General features: G+C 41.8%; 1 protein-coding gene across 2 annotated transcripts in view; it reads left to right on the top strand.

The window, feature by feature from the left end:
• The first annotated feature begins 5,874 nt into the window (after positions 1–5,874).
• Positions 5,875–21,051, top strand: part of loxl1 (lysyl oxidase-like 1) — a 200,334-nt gene continuing 185,157 nt past the window's right edge. For both annotated transcript variants that reach the window (XM_047331647.1, XM_047331646.1), the window contains exon 1: positions 5,875–6,054. The gene's annotated coding sequence lies outside the window, so the exon portion shown is untranslated. The remainder of the gene's footprint in view (positions 6,055–21,051) is intronic.

Below are 21,051 nucleotides of genomic sequence, written 5' to 3'. Positions count from 1 at the left end.
TATTCTTTCCATCCATCACATCTACTGTAATTACTTTTGTTTACAGTGGAGGAAACAGCAGCTGTCTGATTAGAAGTTATTGAGGAGATAACTCAGAGGTAATTTAGAAATGGCGCTCGGCTGCTCTCCTGGATGCAGATGAATCATTTCCTGTGTGAAGTGCGGGGATGATGTCGGGACACTCACGGAGAACGAGCCCGACAAAATTTCCACCGGGCTGTCGAATCTCCGAGTCGTCCTCCTTTAAACACTGTACATTGTTGTTGTCTTCAGATGGCGATGATGGCTTCTCTTTTCTCCGAGGCAGACATAAGAAGTTGGCAAAACACTGTAATTACTTGTGCCTGCTGTTCTATTTTTATTCTCCCAAAGTGAAGGTGTATTTCTTATTGCAATACTATTTTGAAGGGTACTCTCACTTCCAAAGTATGTTATGATTTTAATGAGATAGATATAGCAATAGATGACAATGACAAACTTAAAATTGTGGACTGAATGCACATCAGAAAACTGAGAACCAACTAGCAGAAGCACTAGTTGTTCTCCCTTGTTGTATTATGCAGTTGTTATTTTTTTTAAAGTATGCAACATTTTAAAATATGACGCAGGTCTAATTTCATAAAAACATGATTGTGTGAAATCGTTACTGAGATGTCTGAGTGAAAATGGATGTGCAACATAAAAATGGCCATAGCATATTGGAATATCCACGTCCAATATGGGAAATGGATGCTGCAACTGTGCAAAAGCAATATGATCTTACACTTTATTTTAAAAAATACATTTTTGACCTACTGCAGATTTAGGAGATAGAGTAGATATTGCCCCCTTGAGTCGCCAGTCTTGTTTGTTACCAACATTTTGGCATATATCACTTAATATATCATTTTCACCATCATGTACATCAAATATGCGAAAACAGAAACTTATCAGTTTGAAATTTTAAATCTATTCATACAGTTACTTGCCCATACACATGGCCGTATATTGTTGACCTATTTTTTCTAACACTTTATTTTAGCTAAATAGCAATATATCCCTGTATTGCATATCTATTTATATGTACATGTTAAGTAAACAATAGTTTATTCTATTTGTTATTATTGCTGCATGCATGCTCCCATAATTCGTTTAATTAATCTCCCTGAAAGCTTAAATTGGCAGCTTTGATATTTTGGTCCGAGGTTCTGCAAGTTGGCATATGCTAGGGCACCATGACATTTGAGCTTTTTTTTTTTTTTTTTATGTATTATAAAAGAACAAAAAATTGTTTGTTAAAGTGGTATTAGCTGATATATTTGTATGGCTGTACAGGTAGAGGAACTATCCAACAATCTCAAACAAATTGGGCCATTTAAAATGTATTAGTTTCCAAGAATTTGTAGGAAAAATTAGTTTTCATCGTTTGTTGAATACCTGTCTGTCTGCCTTTCGGTGCCGTGTGAAGGTAATACCAAGTTGCACTGTTTTGCTTTTGACATGCTGCTGTTGCAACTGGCGGATGAGAGTGCAGTCAGTGGTTGGTACAATAAGAGCAAAGAACTAAAAAGATGCTCAAGAGCTTCGCAGAGCCGCAAAGTAGGGTGACATCTCTGTTCTAAAAAAAACTTTGATCGATTGAAAGTTTTTTGTTTTTTTTATAAACCACACAAAAGAGGGCAGCGGTCGCAGACAGTGAATTCAGATCCCCGTGGTCGTCTCCTGTCGTCCTTGGGAGCTGAGTGGGTTCAGTCAATTAATGTCTGTAATTGGACTGTTCGGAATATCTGAGCGGCCCGACGCTGCTTTGACAGTGATTTAATTTGACATGTTAATCAATCATCAACACAGCCAGAGCGCACACACTAATGTGTTAACAAGGGGTATAAATAGCATTTATATTGTTTGCGGACAAAGGTGTGACACACAGGACATCGCGTATGATCACAGTATATTTGCACTTTGAATATCGATCTATTTTTGCTCTGTTATCTTCAAGCCTTTGTGCCAGGGGTGTTTTTTGCTCTGCGATGGAGCCAGCAAATAGGAGGAAGTGTCAGGAACTAAACGACGACCGATGAACTACCGTGTTGTGCACGTGACTCGTGTAAGGCGCCTACCCTTCGGCAGCTCGCACAGCCTCACCTGCTTTGTGTCATTAATCCGTAACTCGGTGCCTCTTCAGGTGTAAATATTACTGCTCAAAATCGGTTTTGATGCACTTGTTGTTTACACAGCAGATCCCCTCCCCTGCCAAAGTGTTAGATTAATCACTCTGCTGTAATGGGCCCCACTACTGGGTCCTAGTAATTAAAAGATAATGATTGGTCCCTTTGAATGTTACAAGTAAAGACGCATGAATTTGTTGGTGTTATTCAGGTTGTTCAATAAAAGATTGGGGGGGGGGGGTTAGGGGGTTAGGGGGCCACTTGCTATTTTCTGCCAAATTATTCCTGCTAGTGTTTCTGCTCTCAGCAATCCATATCGGATAAACTTTTGGATTATCGCATAACAATAATGAATGACTGCAGCTGGTCTTTGGCATTCATCTTCGTGACCCCCCCCCCCCCTCCTCTGGCTGGAGAAAAATAAAACTCAGGTCATTTAAGTTTTATTGGATGTTGACAGCTGTACTTGGTGAGGAAAACAGCCCAGGCCTTCTGTGGGTCTGGTGAAAATACTTGTGACCCCCGCATCGCATGTCTTTAAATACTGACCTGCTAGAAAATTGCTGTAAAGCATCCACACAAACACACACACACACACACAAAAGAGAAGCAGTGAGGGGTCAGTCATGGTGCATTCATATATGATTAATACCAGATAAATGAGTGCTGACAGCAAATGGAGCCAGCTCCTCACTAAATACAAGATTACGGTCTAACGTTCTTTATGCATAAAACGTGGGAAATGATCATTTAGGTTTTAGCCAGAAGGTAATGGAGGTGTGCTCCAAAAACGTTGGCAAGGAGAAGAAGAAAAAAAGAACCATATTTAACAGTTTGCACTTCTCTGCACATTCCGGGAAACAGTTTTCTTCCGACACCAAACTGGCCTCAATGTGTGGTAGTGCGGTGTTACATCATGTGAGTTATAAATACAGCACATCGACGCTCCGAGAGGCCGACTCAATGTTTTGTGAGCAGCCCTCAGTCTCTGATGTCCTGATTAACGTGCGTTACCGCTGGAGGAGAAACGCAAAACGAAAAGCTAAAAAAAAACTGCTGCGCATGATGACCTCAATTCTGGAGGATACAATCAATTTGTCTGTGTGTCTCAAATTTGTGCTTAGTGCCCCCTTCCGCAACAAAACAATAAGGGACCAGCGTTAATGTTTCCACTCTGCAGTCTGCCCCAGAGAGTCGCCCTGGAGAATTGGCGCTGCTCAGAAGGCACATTATGACCTCTTGTAAGAGAAACGATGGCTCGGGCTCTTGGCAAGCGACCACCACCGCCACCTGCTCCCTGGTGTTTGAATGTAAAACAGTTTTGGAAATTACGTCTCCGTGCGCAACACATGCACAAAGTATTCCTAAAGCCGCATAACTTCGTGACACATTCGCAAGCTTGGATGTGTGAGAAATCCGTGTTTTAAAAATTCACGTGCCGAGATTCGTGAAAAGAAGCGCAAAAAGGTCATATACAACTGCAGGCTGTGAAATTATTTATGGAATTCATTTAACAATATTTTTCAAAACACCAATGATCCCTTTTTGACTCCATTCGCTGCTCACACTTTTGTACATTTGCAACACTTGGTACTACTTAATCATCTTCTTCCTCATGAAAACACAAGACAGCAACTCAGTTTAGCTTGTGCAGAAGTCAACAATCCCAGCACAATTTCCTCAGAAATGGGGTTTCATCTTCTCATCGAAGGCCCAGAAGTAAATACAAGTCTTTCTGAAAGCATCAAACTGACCCTTTAAATTTCTCTAGCATGTGGGCATTGAATCAAGTCAACTCAAGTCAATTTTATTTACACAGGGCCAAATCATTACACATTAGCCTGTACTGTGGCAAATGAGCAATCACGGGAAAAGGGAGGGAACTCGTGTGACAAAGGGTGAGGTGTCAGATTCAAGACAACGGCCTGCAACACTTTCACTGAGCCACTGTGGCACACTCACTCGCCCGACTACACCGATGCTGAATGCACCCTCAGAGCGAATGCTACATCAAGCCTCCTCTTGTCATTCACAATTATCATGGTGCAGTTAAAGATCGTGCAGTCAGCAGAGCTGTGGTGATGCAGTCTGTGGTTCGCCCTCTGGTCACCCTAGTTACTGCCATGGCTCCCGCCGTGACGCTGTCCCAGTTTCCCTCGTGTGCTTCCTTGTGTGTGTGTGTGTGTGTGTGTGAGTGCGGGCGTGGCTCTTGCTCTCCCAGCACTTGCTTCACCTTCACACCGGCCTTCGATCAGCATCCTCATCCCAGCAGCTCTTCTCTTCGCCCACTCATCTGCAGATTGCGCCGGTGTCTGGTGTGTGCCCGAGTTATATCACGGTTTCCTCACATGCCTAACTGTGTTCTAGCGTGTTTCGGATCCACGGCAACCTCTTCCCCGTTTTTCTCTCGTCGTCCGCCCACGCCAGTTCAGCTCGCCAGCCGGCCCCCACCCGCTCATCCGCTTGCTGGCCCTCCGACTCACCCATGCCTCTCACCACCACCACCACTGTAACATCACCACCGCTTTTCCCCATCACCTTCTTTCCCCATCTCTTTGTTTGCGTCAACTTGTACTGCACCCACTACAGGAAATCCCGATTTATTTCCACCGTTAATTCTGCACGTGATGCTCAATATGGTTTATGATATGGGCATCAAATGTGTTGTCTTGTCCACATTACTCACACTAATGGAATTCGGCAAAACACTGACGGCTGGCGAAATATGTCAGATCATGTGACGTGCCACTTCCTGCTAAGTGACTTCTCAAAATTGCAGGACGTTTTTTATTTTCTCGTTTGATCGGGCTCAATCCACTGTGAGGAGCAACAGAAAGCAAGTACGGTGCTACTGCCGGGGCTCATGACCATAACATGTGATTAACGCCCGGCAGTTTAATGCCCATGACAGGCGGCATGTCACATGAAAAAGCCAGCTCTCAGTCGCCGGCAGCTGTGTCTTGGCAGGAAGAGAGACACCAGGCAGCGAGGAAAAGCTCTGCCGCGTTCATGCCTTCCAACTGTTTGTCATCACTGGACACAACAGGGGCCTGACAGGAATGTTTCTCAGCCATATGACAGCCTCCAACGCAGCCGACCGATCAGCCAGCCAAATGGTGTTATTATTTATTTAAAACTGCCACAGAAATGCTGCGCTTGCAGCTAAATGCTAGAAAGAGGTCAAGGGTCATTTTTTTTAATGAGCCTTCTGACATTAAAGGCAACTTCTAATCCTTAAGATACTTGCACAGGATCATACCATCAGTCTGTGATGTTCTCTGTGTTCAGTTGAACTAGTGAGGCTCATGATTTAGCACAGTGTTTTGTTTTTTTATCCCACATTTTATTTTAAAATTTGTACAAATCTTTAGCAATGGTATAGGGGAAGCAACTAATAATGAAGGATTCAAATTGAATAGTGGTTGAAAATTAAAGTCAGCACAATCGCATGAGCAAACTCTTGTTTAATTAGTTCCCTATATTTATTTAACTTGTTTATTTAAAATGTATATCAATTATAACCAGGAAAAAAAAAAACCCAAGGCAAAATCCCAAGGAGGGCCTACGTCATAATTTGAATTCATTTTTAAAAGATAAACTGATATTAACCATGGCCAATCAGAGGAAGAGGGTTTTGGTAACCAATCAGGGGGCAGTGTCAATTGTCCTTTGACCTTTTATGCAAATGAGACGGACCCAGGAAGTAGCAGCTGAGGTGAAAAGTTTGTTTCGGTCCACACTTGGCAAACTGGAACGGGGTTTGAACCGTCGCTGGCTCCAGTAAGTTGCTAAAAACAATGGCAGGAACGAGGAAACGGCCGATGTTACCGTCCGTCGTTGTCGTTTGCCGGGACACGCGATGGAAGGTGTTCACCCGCGGAGGGACGCGGTCTCCGCGGGACAACAGGTGAGTGACCGACAGCCGCTGTCCGACAATGGAAGCCGATGGTCCCGCTGGGAATGTAACACAGTCCGATGAAATCATTCCACAGATATTCAGCGATATTTTCCAAGGAGGTAAACCGTGTAAAACCGTTATTAACACAAAACATATTTGTGGGGGAAAAAAATCTGCGTTATAATTAGTAAATCAGTAAATATTAAATTCTAATTCATTTTTTTGGTTTTTTTAGAAATACTATGAGAAACATAAAAAAATTATACATATATATTTATATATGTGTTTGTGTGTTTGTGTGTGTGTATGTGTGCCTCTTCTTTGAATGACTTAAGCGAAACCTTTGGAACAGTTTTTAGAATTTATTCAAAAAGGGTTTCAATTTTCAAAAATCTGTTTTGGCTGAAGGGACTTTTCATTATTGTTTTTCAACGCTTTTTTGTTTTTGTTTTGTTTTTTTGAACCCAGGACAAGAATATGTTGTTGGAAGTGAGCTCCGTCTCTAGATGAGCGATCAATTTTATGTGATCATTGACCGGATGTCGTTTGTCAGAAGGTGAATTATTGACACTGTTGTGAATATTTATATATATTTTAATGTATTTGAGGATAGCCCCTTGAGATGCAGCGTATCATTTTCAAGGGGGGGGGGGGGGGGGGGGGTTTGAGGTACAAGAAAACTCATTTTTTTGTAAAACAATGCTATAGCCTTTTTGAACGATGCTTTTTAGCGTCGGAAGATTGGCGTTACACCAAGCAAGGACATTGCCATTGTACTTTCAATTTTAAATGTTGTGTAATGGAAATATCGTAGGAAACTGCAGGAACAGCCAATTAGTTTCTCCACAAATGCCTCTCGATTTCAAAACCAGGCAAACTGACAAAGAGCTTTCCATTAACAACATTTTCCAAGTCAACATCTTGAGGTAATTATTAACATGTTTCCCAGAGCAAATGCTGCGATGGCAGCTCGACAGAGCCCTGTTGATAATTGCGTTGTGGATAATGGACAGAGGGTTGCGGCACATTGCAGGAGGTGCTGGACCCAATGGGCCATGATAATTAACAAAAAAATCTTAATGACACTGGGCTAAAATGATCCCCTGACTCGCGTACGATAGATATTTAATGTTTTCATTTTAATAATGATGGCAACGCAAAATGCCAAACTGCTAACTGTCAAACTTTTTGCTGCTGTTGTCTTGTAATTAGAGGAAAGTCTAACGGCCCCAACAATTTCCCAGTGCAGCCTCTGCCAGGGCTCGGCACTTTCATGAAGAAGTGCAGACAAGGAAGGGAATTGAGTGTTGAGAAGAGTTGGACCGCGCATTGAGGAGTTTTACAATTAATTCAGAACTTGGCATCTGCTGTGTGTGAATGTTTATCCTTTTGACGATTAAAAGAGTAACAAGTCACTGCTCAGACAGCTGTCATCCGCAAAGTGAGCCAAAGTTCATGTTTTTCCCCCAAGAAAGAAAACACTTTTATCCAGAAAGAACGATCTATTTCCAACATCCCCCCGCAGTTGGCTTTTTTTCTTTCTTTCTTACAGTTGTGGCCACTGGCCAGACGGACAAATGAGTGGGCACCTTGTACAAATGACAAAGTGAACCGCAGCGGTCTTACACAAACACATTAGTCAAGTTATTTTGACCACCTCGCCTCTCTGTGTAAGCTTTGCACGGCGCAGCCGAGAGATCCCTGTTCAATTTCCGTCCTGGCTGCTTTAACCCACACAGACACCAGAGGGAGCGGTGATCAATACACTGTACTTTGCCATCATTATCAAGACTTATATCCCCTTCAGCTCAGGGCCCATTAAATCAGAGGGCCCCATTCTTCCCTCGCCCAGTGTCTCACCGAGACTCTTGAATCGCATTAGGCGCTGATTTACGCGTCTTTAATGACGGGCCACCGTTAATTAGCTGATGATGCAAAAAATGCAGCGCGCTGCTGAGAAGGGACGACCGTCTACGGCTCAGGGAGATGTTTGCTTCCGGCCACTGTGAATCTGTCATTCGTATCAGGCCACATTGCGGGGGTGGGGGTGGGGGGGGGGGGGGGGACAACCCAGCTTCCTCACTTGGCTGTGGCCATACCTCATATATTGAGAGATGCCAGAGGCAATAATGAATCCCTGCTGAGATGCCGGCATCACTTCGCATTCAGGGCACCAGTAACGCGAAGCTGTTGGTCTGGAGCACGATCTCCAACTTCTCTTTGCCGTCAAACAGTGGACTCTGGATGACATCTCCCCCCGTGGTTCCTTCACAATCCATTGGCTCCTAGCCTGAGAGGCCCTCCATATCATTAGCAAAAAAATAATTTGGTTAGTTTAATGGAGTGACTTAGACTAACAAGTTGTTGCAACAAGAGTACCCCGAAGTGACTTGAGATGTATTACCGCAGCAGTAGCAGCTGCTCATTAGCTCCTTGCAGTGTTATTGCAGTTAGGCTCATAAGAAACCTGCATAATATCCATGCACGGCTCTAAAAGAGAGACGGCTGATAAATTGCATAATAACCAGATTAGCAATATGTCACGCTAAGCCGCTGGCAAATGGCAAGAGAATTGGGAAGATTCTGCCCTCCCTGTGAGATGAGAACGATATAAATAGGAACCTTGAAGCACAATTTGTCAAGTTACATGAGCAGAAATGCGTTTCCCCCTTCTCCACCCCAGCCTAAATATGTAACGGCCCTTTGAAGCAGATTTCATCAAGTCATTACGGAGACGGCGATGTGTTTGTGAAAGCACCGACAAATATCGAGTTTAAAGGTCACATTCGTTTGGGGGAAAAAAACCCCAGTTTGTGATCTTTAATTTCATAGGGTGTGACGGCAAACTTGCAGCTCAACATTGCACTCTTTTTATGTGACAAAATCAAAGCCTGGCCATGGCAGCGTGATGGTTTACTAGGCAACGTTTCTGTTTTAAAATTATCATTTTGGGTTTTTTGCAAAGCCAGAAGTGAAGTTGGATCTTGCACTTTTGCCGACCTCATTACTTTGTTCACTCGTAAAGTTTCGATGGTCATAAAATGTGATTTAAAAAACCCCCAAAAAACGCAATAAAATTGAGGTGGCAGTGACTTCGAGAAGAGGCACAAAAAGAGCCTTGGTCTGTTTGCTGAAGGAAAATGTCGACAATGAATCCCAATTTTATTAACATGGCAACATGTTTTGGCTCTCCTGCTTTGGTGCCATTGCGATAAAGGACGTAATTCTGAATGTTTTTGAAGCCACCTTGAGCCAACTTCACAAAGCATTTTGATCCTCGAATTCTGCTCCAGGGGACGTGCTTATTTGAGCAGACGCGCTTTCCTGGATGTTCAGTTTACTTGCCATTAATTCTCTGCTACTGATGAACAATTGCTTGGGTACAGTTGATTAAAACTGAGGTGGTTTGTCGTGGAGGGGAGAAGAGAGAATGTAATTAAACTGTATTCAATTGAAATATCAATGACGGCAAACAAAGAACAGGGCCACCACCTAAACCCCCCCCCCCAAAAAACAGGACGTTTTTAGAAAGAGTGCGACAACACTGTTATAACTTTATAACACCAAAGAAAGGATGCAGAGTAATGGCTGCTTGGTAATTAAACGTACATACAGATTTGATGTTCTCTGAGCTGATGTTGTCTTTTTCTTTTGTTTATATTTTATTCACAGTAGCATGGCTCTACTTCATCCACCTACCTGTCGTTTGGTTGGTCCAGCAGCTTTGTCCAAACTCAAATAACTCTACAACCGCGAGCAGGGTTAACGTCTTGGCACAGAGGGGACAGAGCTTTCTTCTGGTGCTCAACAAATTGAATGATGGAATTTCATTCAAAATTCAATTCAAAATTTAAAAAAATAAATGGTCCTCCAAGTATTTCAAATCAAATTTCACAGAATTTCAATTCAAATAAAGCAAAATGAACTCTAATAAGATGGTAGGTTTCCCCCTAGGAACACCATATCGCTACCAATTTTTTTTTTCATTCCAGCAGACATTATACCAACAAAGCACAATATAACTTAGAATAAGGCAAAAATCTAATAAAACACTTTTATTTTCTCTCCCCCCTTCTCCTGTGCTGTGCGTCTCATCACCAAGCGGCTTTCCCAGACCCAACTCAGCCTGGATGGTTTCTCATGCGCTTCTTCCCCACGTCCAAGTAACAATCTTTATATCGTGGATCAGGTACGGTGGCAGTGCAGCACAGGGGTTCGGAGTTTGCCTGACCAACACGTGTGTTGGTGGCCTTTAAGAGAGCAGAGTCTTAGTTGTTTTCACCCCGTGGTCTGTTTCAGCCTCTTTGGTTAGAAGACGCGTTCATGCTGCAGCTTATCTCCCTCGTTAGCTGCTCAAAGGGGGGGGACGGGACGGGGGGGAGGGTGAATGTCGTGGGCAGATCAGAAGCTATATTTTTGTGTGACTGCGTCATTAAAAATATTGTGCGGTAAAAAGTATTCTGCCTTTCAACGGCCCAACACCGAAAGGGCTTTTTTCTTTGCTGTTTCCGGCCGAACAATGTCGGTGCCGACTATTCGGTGCCCCCCATAAGATGAATCAAAGGACTCTGGTGAGGCGCCAACCTTTCCCGTGGTGTCCCCCAGCAGGTCAGGGTTGTCACATATCCACATATCAACATGCGAGAACGGTTGGCACAACAATTTGTTCCAACGTTCATACTTCACAGAAGATGACATTTGTGGTTTTCGGCGCAATGTCTTGTTCTTGTTTCAAATTTTGAAAATTCATGTCCCCTTTTGCCCACAGATTGTTCTCACGGTCACAATTACTGACCACACAGATGACAAAAATCCAAACTACAAATCTTTGAATTGACAATGACATTGTTTGTTGTTTATTGATCGCCTTTACCGGTGCAACCTCCAGTTGACGGCAACCCACCTGTTTACTCTGCGGCGTGGCCGTGGCCGTTGTGTGCTCTGCTGCCTCGCCTCAGTGGAGCTGCTGCGTCTCTCTCTGCTCTACAGGGCAGCAAATGAAAAACGTGTGTGTTCCAGTGACGTCGCGAACAAGCCAAGCCATGAATTTAGAACAGGATATTGGCTAGAGGGGAGCTGTTTGGAAAGTAATTACATCAAAGGCTGTTGTGGGAATATTTGCCACACAAAAATTGCTGCTGATGATACGCAGGGCCCCACAAGGCAGTAATTAGGAACTCCTGCCTTATGGCCAGTGTGTTGTGACTCTTTCTCATGCTAAACAATCCGTCTTACATTTATGAACCTGCCAAGGTATAGGAGCTGCAGTGACTGCTGAAATATGTCCCCGCGGACAACGTGTCCCTTACCGATGCCCCGGCACATAAATTGTGTGTTGTGCCTTTTAGTCATGACATACTTTTTGCATGATTTGTGGATGGATGCTAGTGATGTAGTCAAATGAAATGAGGCGAGGTGTGTAATGTCACCTGGAACCTTACAGGTGTATCAGTTGCTTAGCGCTGTGATGTTCATGACCTGTCTTTTAACTTTTAATGGTTGAATAGTGTGTTTGTGTGTCTCGTCCGTCTACCTGTGGATGTGTTGCCCCTGCAATATTGAGCCTGTCGGAGGGTGTTGATCTACATCGTCACTCTCCTGCCATGGAAACAGAGATGGCTTCTGACAACTTTACATGGTTTTGGTTGGAAAGGAATGGCTGCCTCTAGTTGGTCATCAGTATGCTTCTGTGTGTAGGGGGCAGTTTATCCCCAAGGTGGACTGCTTTGGGGTGTTCTCCGTACAGATAATAACCATACCAAGTTTGAGCACTTTCTCTCTGACAGCCAAGATTTGTCAAAACCTGTCCTCTTATGTTTGTCGGGGGGGGAGGGGGGGTGAAGCTGTAACAGCAGGAGTCCGGGTAGCATCTTCGCCACTGTAGCCGGATTGCGAGCATTAAAAAACAAAAAAAACAAAGCAAAAAAAACAGAAAATAATATTTTGGCCTTCCTTTGTACTGACTTTTGGTGTCGATGTGCACATGCATTATGTAAATTACGGTTAAAATATAGTTTTATTTGACTTCTTTTCTGTGCATTGTTTTTTTTTTGAGTTGGGGGCAGTGACAGGGGGGAATACTGTTGGGTATGGAAATGGGATTACAGTGCATTACTTTATTTAGTCAGACAGGGAAGGCTGAAATTCAGCAGCCACCCTTTCCACCGTCCTCTGTTTGCCCACACACATCCTTCATGTCATTATGTGCTGAGACTGCACACCGTTGACAGTGTGCCATGACAAATCAGGGAAATTTGATACTCATTCATTTAGTGACAAGCAAACTACTGTCAAACTTCTGGCTATTGCAACACTTCAGACTCCTACTGAGCCACTGTGGGCTTCTGTAATGGCCGCTCTCCTTTTCTCCTCGGAGGAAATGGGTCTTGTGTGGGAGGCACAGAGTCCCAAAGCACAAATAATGTGCGAAGCACCCAAAATATAAATGAGCAGCGTCTGAAATAATGTTTAGTGGGGTTATGTCCCTTATAATGTTTCATTTATGTTTTGGACAACATTGAATTGTGCAGAGGGCAATCACACCCGTGCATTTGGCTAAAACCAAGCACATTTTTTTTTCTTTACGTTTTGAATTAATAGCACTGCTCTAAATGCATGGGGAGGAATACAGTCTGTTCATGGCAGAGTTCATGAACTGACAGGCCTCCACAACAATCCCATTTGTACATCATGGAACATGATTTTGATTATCCAGGAAAAAAATGGTGTCTGGAGTTGTGCCTGTAGGGCAAAAAAGGAAAAAAGTGGTGTGAGATCTTTCCAGAGCTCGGTGTGCATTGATCCCTGTGTAATCTGAGTGAGAATGATTTCAGTGTACAAACTCTGAATCTGCATCGAATAGCCAAACAGTGTGATGTGCGGGAGGTCATGTGCTCACTCCACCAGCAGCCTAACTGATACAGGTATGGAAAATTGAAACGAGGCTCGTGCTTCGTGATCATTTGTGATTTTGGGGAAAAAAAAAATTCCCTCAGAGTAAATTTGACGAGGACAGATTATCACCACCCCTGGCCGGGACACCTGCAGCTTTGTTGGGAAACTGTTTTCAATCGTCAACACCAGATTTGGCAGCTATAATTGTGACAGTATTGATCAAGACAGTGATAGTGATTGTACTCAGTCAAACTGAAAAATTAACTTTGTCACCATTCATCGGAAAGTGCCATTTAGGTGGCGGTACAATGATGTGGTACATGTAGGAAAAGCCCCATTGTCAGACTACTGAAGGATTATTTAATCTCAAATCTTTAAAAAAAATAATATTTTTCAGGTTGTTAATTTAATTTTATCCGTAGATTACGAACCAAGGGGAAAAAGGAATTATGAGATTTTAACAAACTATTGAGAATTACCCCAGGTATAAAAAGGCTAAACTAGAAGAACTAAATTTGAATTATGATAATATACTACTTATAGTCTGTAGATTAAAAAGTTTGTTTATTCATTATGATTTTTGCACCACTGTGCATCATGAGATCCTCATTTGTCCAAATAGTCCATCTATCTTATTTTGTTTTTCTATGTTGCAGTCTCCGCCTAGGTTGTATTAGATGATGGTTTATTGAGTTGTCGAACCAGCAAATACGAATATGTAATATGCAAAGACGGCTGAATATTCAATTATAGGATTGCCTAATTAAATACAACAAGAAATTTGCATTCATTATTGTATTTTAGTTTTTTTTTTACTTTGAATAATGCTTGATACCTCTTCATTTGTGGGCTTGATTCTTATATCTAATAGTGTACCGCTGCACAGATAAATAGTAGCAGATAATTAAATTTTTTTGCCATCATGGTGATTGATTATACATACATTACACATATACATACATTATTATACATTCAATATTTCTTTCATTTGCTTTACCATAAAGCTTAATTTTGCATAATTCTACCAGACAGCTGCTTTCTATTAGGCTTTCTGTCATCTTTGAACGCAGACAGAAGACGGAATAAAACCCGGTCCAAAGATATACATGATTATTGGACAAATACTGGTTTGTTCATTTGTATTTAAATATAAACAATGAAAGAATACATTAGAATCATTAGTTTTGGTACTTTTGGAAAACCGTTGGGGCTAGGCAGAGGTATTTGCTTTTACTGAGTGCCATTCTAGTTTTAATTTATTTAGTGTGAGTGTGCGCGTGCGCTCATGTGTTTCAGAATAATGTGTGTATATATGTTGGAGTAGAATTGGTATCCGTGTACTGAAGCAGATGTTTTCTCAGGGGGTGTGTGGCGCGCACAGCAGTGTTTGGGAAACGGATGCAGGCTGTGCTCACTGTAATTGGTGCATATGTTAAAGCCGTTCCTTGCTGAGGTCCCTCGTGCACCGTGTTACCCAGCATCCCCCACCCTCCTCCCAGTGGACCGGAATCCAGGTCGTTGCACTGCAGACACTGAGACTTGCCCATGGTGACTGAAGGGAACGGGAGAAGATGGATTATATGCAAAGACATTATTTTCCCACAGCAATTGCTCCTTTTGAGGTCACCATCTATCGCTCTATTGTCAATAAAGGGACATCGGCGCCATACTCCATATGGAGAAAAACGCCTACAGTACTCCAGTCAAATGGTCAGGTCTACATTAGTAACCAAGTACAGGAACTAGTCTTCCAGGAACTAAAAGGATCCTGTGGCCCATTGTTGTCTGCGTTTCCACCGCGGCCTGAAGTCTTGGGAAGCTTATGCAAATGAGGCAGACGATGTATGGAAAAGCAGTTTCATTCTGCGTCACCGTTTCGAAACAAGTTGCTTTTTAAGCATTGTGGCTTTTTTGTTGAATACACAGATGACGGGGGTGGTCCGCATGGTGGAAAAGCAATGACTGTAAATGGAGCGCGGTGTGTGTGTGCGAGGGAGAGAGAGAGTTCCTGGGTATAGTTCTTGCGATGGAAACGCGGCTATTGACACCCGCATGTCACCTTTACCGGAGATGTCAACTGCAACAAAGGATCCACAACCATAAAGGGAGGAACGTTGCAGTAAGAGGAGATGGTACTTAAACAGAAGTATAATTTAATGAGCTAAACGCGTAAGAGTTGAAAGATGAAATTACTATGTTGACGATTGTTTAGAGATACGTTATAGTGATTATATTGATGGTGGTTTATTGTTAAAGTTATACTATAAGTTAGGATAGTGAGAATACTTATTTTATATATTAATATGTTGTTACATATGTTTTATTCTTTCTTTCAAAAATGCGTTACTGTGTTGGCTGCGCGTCTACAATACACAATACAGTAATGAAAGAAAGAGAGGGAGTGAATTGGAAAAAGAATGGAGCCATCAACAGGAGCATTAAAACCATTATATTCAGTAAAGCAATAATGAGGCTGAGTTCAGCCTAAGTTTGAATGCACGGCAAAGGGATCTCATAACATTCTGCACTCATGTCCATGTCCTAAAACCCTTAACAGCTGATCGTCTCTGTGTGAATGTCCCACACTAAATGGCAAATTAATGTGGAATGATGATGATGATGATCATGGAGCATTTTTTCCAGGGGGGAAAAAAAGGACAAAACAATCAACACCAGAGCGGCAGTCATACTGTATACACTGAGTGCCACATGAGACAAAGAGTGTCTGTTTCCTCATATTGATTAGCCGCCGCTAAGGATCGGCAATAGTATATATTTTTATAACGGCTACTAATATCCCACATTAGATTTATATAATTCCCATATTCCTTATGTTTTTCATTGAGGCTTACAGCAGCCGGCTGGTCATGATGCTCCCCCTGTGCTTGTCAGATTATAGGCAGCCTAGACCCGGAAACCAGGAGACTATTTTTAGATGGCTAATAAGAATTAATTTAAGGCGGCGCCTTCAGTAGAAACAATATGTTCCGTGGAACAAGCCGGGGAGATGGGGAGAAAAGTGAGGAAATAAAAAAAAGAATAATTACTTACAAGTCTTTGTTTGACTACATAAATAGGCCGACGAAAGGAATAATAAAAAATGGATCCGGTTGATCTTTTCCTGAATCATTAATGGCTTGCTGTGGTTTTCAATCGTGTCAAGGCTGAGCTACAGCAACTGTAAGTGTTTGTGATATCAAATGAATAATTCAAGCCTCAACATGATAAGCCCCTCTTCCTCTGTGTCGCCCTCTCCGAGGCAGCGCTTTGATACAAGACTACTCTCTGCACCGAGACGTCATGATATGTCTCTGACCCAAAAGCAGCATCTAGGTGCGTTGCAGTTTTAACACACCGTGCCCAGCTGTCATATGTAGTCCAATAAAACACAACTGGGCATACATTATTTATCACAAATATCCACAAAGGTGCTTCCATAGACACAACTGTTGCAAACTACCCACGTGCTTTCACAATAAATACCCTATTTATAACGGACCTAACTGTACACACATTATATAGAGATCCTCCTGTAGCCAATTGCACTTGTATAATTGAGTATATCTAACTGCACTCAGATTTCGGTATTGGATGAGAACCAGTGAAAATGACTTGTAAAGAGCCAATAGCACATCGGTCTTACTCATTTATTTTGCTTTAATATTAGAGTTTTCATACTTGAAAGCCTAAATACCCAACCGCAGCTGTAATTGTTGCTGTCGTGATTATTGCTCGCATTCAAACTGTTTTGTAGGTGACTAAACACAGAGATCAGCAGCAGCAAAGGAGGAATCAAGTGAAAGAGGCATCAGTGCCTCGGTGTTTCATTGCAGATTCGCATATCAGGTTTTTAATGAAGATCCCCAGTGAGAACTGAAACATTTTTCTCTTTGAGGTAGGAGAGGTACCAGATGGTGCGAGCGTTCAGCTCCCCTCCCCGTGGTAAATGGAACTTATGAGGACGGCGGCGTGCTTTAAAGATGACCATAAATACATGCTTGCGATAGTCCACAGTCAAAATGGGCGTTGGGAAGCATGTAACCATTATTTACTTTTATTTATTCAGTGTTAAATAATCCAAATGCAGTGAGGTTGAACAATATCAACTATTAAAGCAGAAAACATTTGTTGCTTGCTGAAGCCTCTTCATTCACGTGGTGCAGGATTGGCCTTGGCTGAAATACTTAACCACATTTTAAGGGGATTTAAGGCAAACTAAACCAACGAATTAGTTACTATCAGGAAGAGATTAGCCTAATGATTATCAGAATCTAATGTTGGTAGGGGCTTGCGCAGTTTGAACACACGACCAGTCCAAAACATTGCATGTTTTCTGTAACGCTAAAGTTAACGGAGTTGTCGTTGTTGCTTACTTTGATATTTAAGGCGACAAGAGCTGAGGTGTCGGCAACTGTTAAGTTGTAAGCACAAAGCTCGTCATCGTGTCAGTCTAATTGTCGTGTGCAGCTTGAACAGCGAACGCCGGATATAGCAACAGTCCACTGAGACGGTGAAAAGAGGACAACTAATTTGCGGGGGGGGGGGGATGCAGAGCAGAAATGGATCAGAGTACGTAGAAGTATTCACAATACATTTCCTATGCTGTGGTACACACCAGAGACAAATCACTCCGAAATACAGAAACATTTAAGCTATTAAACAAGAAAGTAAAGGTCATTACTAAAGATCATTAGGGTTAGTTTTTCACAAATCACATTTTCATCCACAATCTTCTATACAGGAATAAGGTGTAGAAGGAAAGTGACCGTAAATTACTTCTGCTTGGTATTATATGTAAAATACAAAAAAAACTAAGATTTATTAATTTGCCTTTGTAGGGGGCTAGGTGGCTCCCGTTGGAAGGCCCCCCCCACAAACAATGGGAAACACTGGAGAGAGCCGAGGCGATAGTTAGGTACAGTGAAAATCCCAAAACCAAAAGAGGGGCAGGCATGGGAGGGGAAAATAAGATACAGATAAGATAAGAATATTAAGATATCACATGTTGCGTAAGTGCGCACACACGCACACACACACACACACACACACAAGCATACAAAAGTTATGTTGGAAGAGCAGGCAGGGACAGTGATGACAGCCTGCCTTATTAGGCTGCAACAGTTCAACTTTTTTTTTCCATGTGTGGTATGTGTATAAAAATTAATTTACTGTAAGCAATTTATTACAACAGCATTTGTATAGAAAGGATTCTGTCCCAAGCTTTTCCATCCCTATGAGTTAGGGTTAATAACCGCACCAAAGTGTTAGAGAGTATTTGTTTTTGGAGGAACGAATCAGATATGATAATGGGATATCCTATCTTTTAAATATGTTGCCTGTTTTGGACTTCAAGTTGACGCCAAGAGAAAGAGTCTGTCTTCTCAAGTCTTTTTGTGACTGTTTACGGGAAGCAAATTAGTCTTAACGACAAGGTTATATTAAAGTCATTTCAGGACATTTTAATGTAAAAAAAAAAATAGGGTTAGGGTTAGGGGTTTTTAAAACTTTCATGGTTTTATGCAACAATATATCCTGATTAGTTTCCCTCCAAACCTCTGCGGTTAATGCGACAATCCGAATGTGGGATCTCGGATTGAGTGCCAAGGCAGTTGGCATAAGCAGCAGTCACAGGAAACAAATAGGCTACGATACAGTAAGAGTTCGCACATTGCAGAAGAATAGTTTCACTTCAATAAGGGAATGCATCAATATCAATCATGCATTAATCAGTTCTATAATGATGATTACACAGCTGCCTTGAATTATTATCATTGTCACGCTTTTTTTTTTTTTTTTTTTCTTAAGGGGGCAATCAAGACATGACACTTTCACATTTTCTTGAAGTGCTTTAACACCAATTGGATGGTTGACTGTCATGCTGGGAAAACCAGCCTTAACGAAGTTTAGCTATGGAGAAAAAAAAAATACATATATATATATCTAGGAGTGGTTGTGAAGAAGAGAGCGGTTGCCATGGTGACGCAGTGGCAGACCAGCCGGGAGAGCTGGATGTCTGTTTCTATGGACAGCAGAATGTCAGACGGAGTGAGGAGTAGCCGCGGCTGTAATGAGTGTTGTGAGATGTGTTGACGAGCGGATGGGCCTCGCCGCCACACTCGGGGCACGGGACTACATGGAACCTCTGTCTTTTAAAAATCCCTCGCATAAACCCGTACAGAACGCCGGCGAGGAGTGAATTTGCCGATCGCAGATTTTTACAGGCTCCTCTCCTCATATGCAGATTGCCGTGTTTAATTGTCGCAGCGTCTAATTCCCAGTGTATGAGAGGAAAGAGGAAATGCATCCAAAGATGTGTATTCAAATGAAATATTCAAGGCTTCTAATGAAATATTCTGTCAGTTTGGAGTTTCTATGGGCGACTGTGCCAGTGGAGCTGCTTTTAAGAAAAAAAGAAAAAGAGGCAGGCTGCTTTAATGAGATGCAGGGCAGCCTCCGTCAGTCGTCTAAACTCAGCCATCCCTGTTTGTTTAGTGGCCTTTTTTCTTTGTCTGCCGTGGACGTTTCATGGCACAATGATGGATCAGACGACGCATTAATAGCTTGTTGGAATCCTGCGCGCCCCATTTCTGTCTTCACAATGCGCAGGATGATCATCTGACATTTTTGAAGTCAGCTTTCCCGTCTTGATGTGTATTTCTGATACGCTCAATCACCGGGATAATCATGTCTTGTGGGCATAGAATATATTGCATTTTTATCTCTGAGACATTTTCAATTAACAGGGAGATGGAATTTGATACCCCATCAAATTTGAAAAAAAAAATTATATAAAAGATGGGGCAATGATATTCTTGCAGTGTTTATTTTTTTTTAACATGTCACTAATGGGAGTATCCAGATTGCTTCATTACAGACACATTGGATGTGTTAATTACGCCAAGAGGAAAGGAGCTGGAGTGTAAAATTACTTCACAATGCAGTAGCTCATCCACCAAAAAACGAGGAGTTTGAAAGTTTTGAAATGTAACATGGTTTGATTGTATCCTGAGGTGAAACTACAGACAAGAGCAGTTTCATACTGAAAGGAGGTAAAAAAAATAATAATTCATAGTGGGTGTATGTAACCAAGCAGCTGAACTTTTGATTATGCAGTGCAATCAAAATTCATTGTAAAAAAAATTAAAAAATGAACTGACGCTACGTTTCGTTCTGAAAAATTACACGCAGTAAATCGGCGCGTAATCGCCAATTTACTGGCTATCACTCAAAGAAAAGTTATTTCATTTTAGAGGTTTGTTGTTAAATCATAAATGTAGCAAGGGTATGCCTCCAGATTTGTCCCTGTTACTTCAGGAGAGAAACAACTGCATAGTGTATGCAAATCTAGTAAATATTACAGATAAGTTTAAAATCAGTTATTGAGACATCTTCTGTTTTAAAGTGGCGTTTGTGAAACTGACTGACAAATTAAGTCTGCACAAATTAAAGATAGCATATTTTCATGTGTTGATAATCCTGCATATTAAGCACAGTCAGTCTTTCCATTGAAACTGTAAACTAGCAGGGGCATTAAACTAGCCTGATTATTGATTAACTAATCAGGAGCATATTCGCCTGTATTCATCATAGTAATCACACTAATCATCATATTTTAGGCCATTAATATAACATTCACATTTTTATTATGGGTGTTATTACAGTTGCTCTTAGGCAACCGTGCTTGATAGGTGGCTTTTGGCAAAATGCAATCAACAGTTTAATTACTGTAGAGTGGCCAACCTGCCTTTTAAACTCTAGCTTGGTACCTCGAAGTGTTGGATACTCTCTCCCCCCTGTTTTTTGAATTATGTTTAATTCACTTATGCGTGACAGCAAGTGCATCACTCAGACGTATAAAAATACATTTTTATTTTCCTGTTGCAAACAGCTTTACTCAGCCAAAGTGGAGTTTGTCACATGTGACAAAATAATGTGTATGTTACCCAAAAGACGCGTCAAATCACTGTCTGCGGTTGAGCTCTGAAGTAAATGATGCCAGACCCATGTTTTGCGGAGACCGATGAGGAGGTCGGGGCATGTAATGTAGAAAATTAATGAATGAAAAGAGAAACGTGTTACAGACTGATTTGGGTTTTTTATTTTTTTTTGTTT

Source organism: Scophthalmus maximus, chromosome 4, assembly GCF_022379125.1.
Source record: "Scophthalmus maximus strain ysfricsl-2021 chromosome 4, ASM2237912v1, whole genome shotgun sequence".
Taxonomy (NCBI): domain Eukaryota; kingdom Metazoa; phylum Chordata; class Actinopteri; order Pleuronectiformes; family Scophthalmidae; genus Scophthalmus; species Scophthalmus maximus.
This window is presented reverse-complemented; position numbering and strand designations above follow the sequence as displayed.